General features: G+C 48.8%; 1 long non-coding RNA gene across 2 annotated transcripts in view; it reads left to right on the top strand.

The window, feature by feature from the left end:
- LOC113202767 (uncharacterized) overlaps positions 1-7207 on the top strand; it is a 54663-nt gene that overhangs the window by 15631 nt on the left and 31825 nt on the right. For both annotated transcript variants that reach the window (XR_008011401.1, XR_008011402.1), the window contains one exon: positions 5774-5881. This is a non-coding gene — a long non-coding RNA (uncharacterized LOC113202767). The remainder of the gene's footprint in view (positions 1-5773; positions 5882-7207) is intronic.

The following is a 7207-nucleotide window of genomic DNA, read 5'->3' as shown; positions in this document are numbered from 1 at the left end:
TACAACCCGCCCCCGGGCCCCGCCACGCCGCGCCCTGCCACGCCCCGCCACGCCCCCCGGCCAGATAGGGCCTTTCTCTTTCTTTGTAGGGGATGCTCGCTCAATGCAATGCGCTCTGCGCGAAATCGCCCCGCACCCCACTCTTTCTAGACGGGCTAGACTACTTGCAAAAATACAAAACAAAAAACAACTTCTAACATACATGGACAAATTTAGTTTGGTAATGTCTTCCCTATTTTAAATTGTGTTTGTCGATACTCCATTTCGGGCATTTAATTTTGAAAATTATTAACTGTCAAAGTGAAAAGTGGCAGAAGTGGTGAACTGGATTTATAAGGGGGCTTCTCGCTCGCTCTCTCTTTCACACTCCCCCTCTGTCCTTTTCACACCCTCTCACATTCCCAGCCGATTCCGGAAAGATGTTAGGTTCGTGACGGACGAGTGGTTTCGGTAATGTACCCACTCAGCTGATTGGAGCTCCATTTGCAAATAAGGCTACGTAGTTCGATGGGCAGAGAAAAGGGAAGAAAGGGAACAGAAGAAAACTATAAGGGGAGAGCACCGACGGACGCTAACGATACAACACTTTCCGTAAATAGGGTTGGTCGATGTGGCGAGAAACCCCGTAGCCTAAAATTTGCACGTACAGATTTCACCCTTCTTTGCCTTACACCAATCCTCTGCCAATGTCGGTGAAAAATTTTACACTTACTCTCCGCCCCCCCCCCTCCCCGTCACCCTCCACCCTATTTTTAATGTTTTTTTATTTTGCAATCCGGTACATGCCACATCTCCAACCCACAATACAATACACGTTTCATGGTTACAAACACACAAGTTAGGGAAATGTAAGGTGAGGATGCAAAAAAATATGCAAAAACACGGTGAAAAGGGTAGGAGAGTTAGGGGGCTGGAAGGAAAACAAGAGGCGGCCACGGGTGGGGTCTTTCACAGATATCTGGGACCATGGACACATGATCGACAGTCCTTACAGGAATAACACATCACACTAACAGAAAATTGTATCTTTGGTAGACACACAGGAAAATTGTTGTTAGTTTAGAATCCCATTAAACCAACAACAAAAAATCCTTGATTGCATTATTTTAGCCAATAACCCAACATTTACTTTTAAACAGTTTTGAAATGTTCCTGCATTGGTATTATTTCGATTCACTCAAAACTCAGGCTTGCCCTCCCTATGGCCTGCAGAAACCTATGTTGTATGGATCAAATAGCACGTAGCGATACTGCGTACATAATCATTGTCCGATCAATATAGCTATACAGATTGATCAAATTTAATCAAAACATCGAATGAAAACATGCCCTTTTCGTCTGTAGGAAGATTCCCCAAAAGTAAGGGAATTCCCTGGAAGGAGAGGAGCGAGGAAGAAGCAAGAGACCAAGAGAAACAGAGGGGAATGGAGGGGAGAGGGGCGGGGCGCTTCTCAATATCTCCGGGTGATCAGCCGTCTCGCCAATTTTATCTTTCGGTTTCAGTTCTTCCGACTGGCAGCCGAGTTGAGAGATAGGGGCCGCCCTGTTTGCCTTGCCGCAGGAAAGTAGAATAGTTTCTTTCCTTGGAGGCGCCAGTGGCAGGAAGAGGGGAGGGGATTTGACAAATAGCTTCATCCAATTTGTCGAGACGAGAACAGCAGCAGCCGGGTCGGGTAAACACAGAAACCAAACAAACTCCACGGCAGACAGAGATTGTCGCATCGGATTCGCAGACCCCCCCCCCCCCCCACCCCCGCCCCTTCCCCTTTAGGCGGGATTGGCGGAACAAGGTTACGTGATAGGGCCAATCTCCTTTACCGCCCCAACTACCACTGTAAAAATTATCATCGTAAATTTACGGAATTATTTCTGATTTTTAAGCGATATCGTTAACTGACAAACGATAGCCCATCCATTTTTACACTGAAGTAATTTTGTTTCGTATAGTGGTTCGCACCATTTCGCAGTGTACACCAAAACGTTTTTCTATTCCACGTGCGCGCGCCTCGCTTTATTTGCCTAGGGCGCACGCGCGTGCACCCACAAATATGCAATGAATAAGTATTCCTTTTGTTCAAAGGAAAGTCGGCACGGCTACAAGGGCATGGCGCGGCGCGAGCAACTTTCAGGAGAAATAGCGAAAGATTCATGGTTTGCACGGCCGAGCCAATGTAGTACACGAAGAGGGCCGGCGAGCGGCGGCAGGGCTGCCTGGTGTAAGGGTGCCGAGAGAGAGAGGTGGATTGGGGGAAGGGGGGCACAAGGGAAAGAAGGAGAGGGATTGCAGAGGTAAGGGGAGAGGGTGGAAAGGGGGAGGGGGGTGAGGAGCTCGGTACAACTTCATTGTGCCTCGCAATGCCCGTGTACTGTATAAACTAAGACATTGCATGCACACAGGTCCGGCCACGAAGGGAAGAGGGGAAGGGGTGGGGGACAAGAGGGGGTTCTCTCTCAGCCCCCACCTCCTCTGCCCTGCGATGCGATATGTGAACAACGGCCAACTTCACACTGCAAACAGAAACACGCACTCAGGTTGCTTATCGCCGAGTATTTATCATTCGAAACGTTAGCATTATTTTTTTTTTATTTTCTCCTCTCTTAAATAAACACGGTGTTCCATAAAAAGAGATCGATCGCGTGCCGCATACTGCGACTAATTTCGCGACAAAAATTTGCAACACTGCGGGCTTGCTCATACATATGCGATACTGCACTGTAAATGTCAGGTGGCGACATTTGTGGGCTCCTCCTTCCCCACTTCTTCACTATCTCTCTCTTTCTTTTTCTATTGTAACCCTCTGCTAGATCCCCCCCCCCCTCCGCCTGTCCCCACCTGTCACGTAGCAAATATACACGGATAGTAAGCGTAACTAATTTTTTGACATTAATTCAGAAGGTCGTTTGGCTAAGACGCGTATGGCCGCTGGAGGCGGCAAGAGGCTCCACCGCGCGGCCTCTCGGGTTCTAGGGCCCCCAATAAACATTTCAGCACTCCCCTTCCTCCCTGCCTTCACTACCGCTACCTTTTCGCCCCCTAGAGGGGATAATTTAGATAGGCAGGGGAGGCGAGAAAGGGATGGGTTTATGCACGAGAGGTGTTTTTATTGCGTTCATTTGGCTGGGGAAAAGTATTTGCAATTTAAAAACAACGGTTTATAAAAATATGGGTCGATGATTTGGACGGAAGCACACACTTGAATGTTTGTCCTTGCAGGTCAACATTTCCTTGTGTCTGTCTACGAAGTACAATGTTGGGTTTGCAGGGTATATGACAAACCATATACGGCTGGTTTTGTGTTGTTTTGTTTGCGTTGATGCGTCGGCATTCCATAGGCTCACGTATGTAAAGCAAAGGTTTAAAAATTGTTTTACATTGTGTTTCTTGTGACTTCTACTTATCGAAAAGCACAACAACAGTCCGGAGGAACGGCAAGAGAGCAATCCGCGCCACTCGCATCGTGAGAATATTTTCATATGTATTATAACGTTCACCATTTATGAATCTCGAAACAATATCGCATTGTTTACAATCATCACAATAACAATTGGAGGCACACAGCCAACTACTCGTTTTCACGGTTCAACGGACGCTGCCCGTGCGACTGTGCTTCCTTCTCTAGCAGACTTTACTGACTGCCGACGCAAACAAAACAAAATCAGCCGCGGCTCGGCGAGTAAGATGACTCAGGGCGATTCCGCGCGCAGGCATCGCAGGGCGGCTTCGCGTGTTCGACTCCCGCCGCGGCACGCCGGGTCACTTCAAAGGACGGCTGACCGCCCGCTGTCCCACCCCGCGCCGCCTCGCCCCGCCCCACTACGCCCCACCACACCCTGCGAAACCTGACAGCGCCGAGCGCTCGCTCGTTCCCATCGAGTAAGACGTTAAATACCTCGCTCAATAACAGGAAAAAAACAAAGAGGATTGCACTTCCGTCCAACTTATTTGCTATTTCGTTGATTACTACTGATTTGCACGTAAAATGCCTTTGTGTTGTTGGTAACAGTTGCAACTGGCAATACGTGTTCTGCGTCTTTGTCTTTTGCAGCACTGCTAGGAATAAAGTAAACTTTTGCCGCGAGTATGAAAGCAGCGTGTGAACATTGCAGCCGGACTCACCCTTCCATATGTCGGGCGGTGTTGTCGGGGACCGTAAAGGGGTCTGTGTGCGTCTCTGTTCACTCACCTGCAACAAAAACGAGAGACCAGGATGAGTACAGGTCAGAGAGACAGAGAGAGAGAGAGAGAGAGAGAGGCACATGGCAGGGTAGTGGGCGAAAAATAGAGAATAAGCGCAACATAATATGCATTCGGTGTGTTTATCACAATAATTACACCGCGAAAGCCATCAAGGTATATCACGCGGGCGCGCCCAAAATATTTATCACGGAACAATGCTTTTGTTTGTGAGGGAAGAAAGGCGAGCAGAACAGAGAGTACACAAAAAAAACGGTGAAGGCACGACAAAATAAAATGTTTTAAAAGAAAAGACTGCAAAACGGAAGGTCTAGCCACGTAATAATGCCTTTGCATCCACTGACTTGTTCACTGGGTGTAAATTGCAAAAAGTTGTAAATTTCAAATGAACACTTTGCAATACATGTATTTGTTTATTTTTATAATGCTGTACCGAGCGGCGTTTTATCAGAAAGGAAGGCTTTTTCAAATACGTATGCGGCTTTTGGCCAGATGCTGCTCCTTCCATTTCCACAATAAACACGAAATTAAAATTAAAGCGTTAGACCATCACAGGCGTGAAAAAAATGGGTTGCGATGGGGGTGGTGTGGCAAAACACGTACATGTGTGTACATACATATATATGTATATTGGACAGGGAACAGCAATAAAGAGAGGGCATGAGAGAGTAGCGTAGAGATATAGGGAGAGAGAGAAAGAGGGAGATGGCAAGGGAGGGAGAGGGGTCGGGAAAGGTGGGGGGAGCATAACGTATGATTAGTCGCACACCGTAATAATGAACCTATGTCCAATCATGCCCTCAGGGGAAAGAAGGCAGCACATGCGCGTTGAATATGGAGAGAGGGGAGGCCAAGGGGTGGCGCTATGTCATGTGACGTCAGCCAATCGCACAGGCTGCTAAAAAAAATATTTTTCGCACATTTACTCAATATGACATGCTTTGTAAAAATGTTATTTTACGATCACTATGTTTAACGGTTGCTAAAAACAGCAAACCAAAAATAATTGATTAAAAAAATTTCAAAAGCCGCAAACTACGCTATGGGGAAACAAAGGTGAGTTATCCTTCCTTTCCAAGGGCGTTAAAGTGCACTTTTTTTTTAAATACTCAAAATACGAGCAAAGCAATTACATAGTGTAATATATCACCCTATTACCCATAAAATAAAACTACACGTCGATCGAGGGAACAAGCTGTAGGGCAGCAAGACAAAAGTCTGAAAAGTTGAATCGCGCTATGCTATTTTTTAACAGAACGTTCCGAACGTTTGTGTAGTTTACGATAATTGCCCTCAGAATTTAATTTTATTCCATACCAAGAAAATATATTGAAAAACGCTAACAAACTGTTCTGCCTTGAGGTAATGCCGTCTGATGGTTGGATATCCTCGCATTGTTTTGCCAGTGCGGGAGTAACTTACTTCATAGCGAGAGCATTACCTTCCCCTTTTACAGCAGAGCGCACGTTAATATCGATCGTGGACTTGCCTAAAGAATAATGCCGGACGGCGGCGCGGCCTAGGGTTTCCGCAGCGCCAACATGTTTTATAACCAACACCATCCCCTTCTGCCCACAGGCCGTACATCTAGGAGGCGCGGTGCGGCGCCATCCACAGCGGCCAAAGCCTTGGGCAGAGCCTCCCACCACCACGCTCAGCCACCCTCCGCATCCACGTCTCATCAGGGTAAGGTGTTCCGAAGGGGAAATTATCATTACGTTCTCTCTCACTCTTTATCTCTCTCTCTCTCTCTTTCTCTCTGTCTCTGGGCTGCTCCGCTCACCGAGGGAGCACGCGCGACAAAGGACGCGACACATATGTCTGTCTGCCGCCGCCGCCCCCCAGCGACGTTCCATAAATGTGTATCTCCGCCGTCTTCACATCCGATCACCAACTCCCGTAAATTCGCCGCTCTATCCGTCCCATGGTCCCGCCCGCCGCCGCCGTCCCCGCTCCGGACTCAACTCCCACTATTTCTTTTTTGCCTTCAAGTGGAAACTGACAAAACATACACACACACACGCTCACACATGACGGAACAGCCCCCCCCCCTCCTTTCTCCCTCTCTCTTACCCCCTGGATAAGAGGGGCGGTGAGAGGGAGAGAGACATACCCAGCCTCCCACCCCCCTCTCCCTGCACCCCCTCTCCCGCGCTCTCCTCTCTCTCTCTCGGGCGCGCGCTCACAAACTTACCGACATAAATTGGAAGCCGATGGTTCGGAAACGGCACCACGGCGCCGCAGAAGTAAGTCTGTGTGCGAGCTGGCGCGCAGGGCGTGGCGGAGCGTGGAGGGCGGTGGACACTGCCCTCCCCCACCCCCCCTCTCCCCATCCCTTTCCACATGGTGTGTGTGTGTGTGTGTGTGTGAACACCTGAATACGTTCGCGCGAGTAAACAAGTGTCCAGGGCTGAATAACAACGTGCACCTCCCGCCGCAGCACGTGTATGTGTGTGTGCGTTTGTGTGTGTGTGACCCCTTTTAGTCATGCAATAACATTTTTAGAGGAGCTACTACCACAACCCGCTCCCCCTCTCCTGTCTCCCGCCACCCCGAGACAAAAATATGCAGAATACACTGCTCATTTGTGCGCACAAATGTTTCGTTCCGAAGTTTTGTCTCTTGAGAACGGCGTCCCCTCGTGTTCCGCCTCACCTTGGCGCCGCACAGTCGCACGGGGTTCACCTCCTAATGGCCCAGCAGTGCGCCTTGCTGCCTCTTCCTCGTCGGGAACCTCCCATTACCTCCAATCAGCGTCGCACGGCCACACATGCGACGAGTGGATGGATGGATGGATAGATAGATAGATAGATAGATAGATAGATAGATAGATTTTTAAAACGGCGTCTTAGCAAACTGCTTTGCAATAAATCATTAAAAATAAACCACAATACAGTTTCATGGCTGGCATAGAGTAAGGGGGCCGCTGTCCTCTGTAAAGGGGGTAGCGTTGGGGTTGGGGGAGTTTTGGCGCGGGGTGGTGGAGCGTGGCCGCAAGGGGTGTAGAGAGTG

The sequence above is a fragment of the Frankliniella occidentalis genome, unplaced genomic scaffold (assembly GCF_000697945.3).
Source record: "Frankliniella occidentalis isolate FOCC.00 unplaced genomic scaffold, Focc_3.1 Scaffold102, whole genome shotgun sequence".
Lineage (NCBI taxonomy): Eukaryota > Metazoa > Arthropoda > Insecta > Thysanoptera > Thripidae > Frankliniella > Frankliniella occidentalis.
This window is presented reverse-complemented; position numbering and strand designations above follow the sequence as displayed.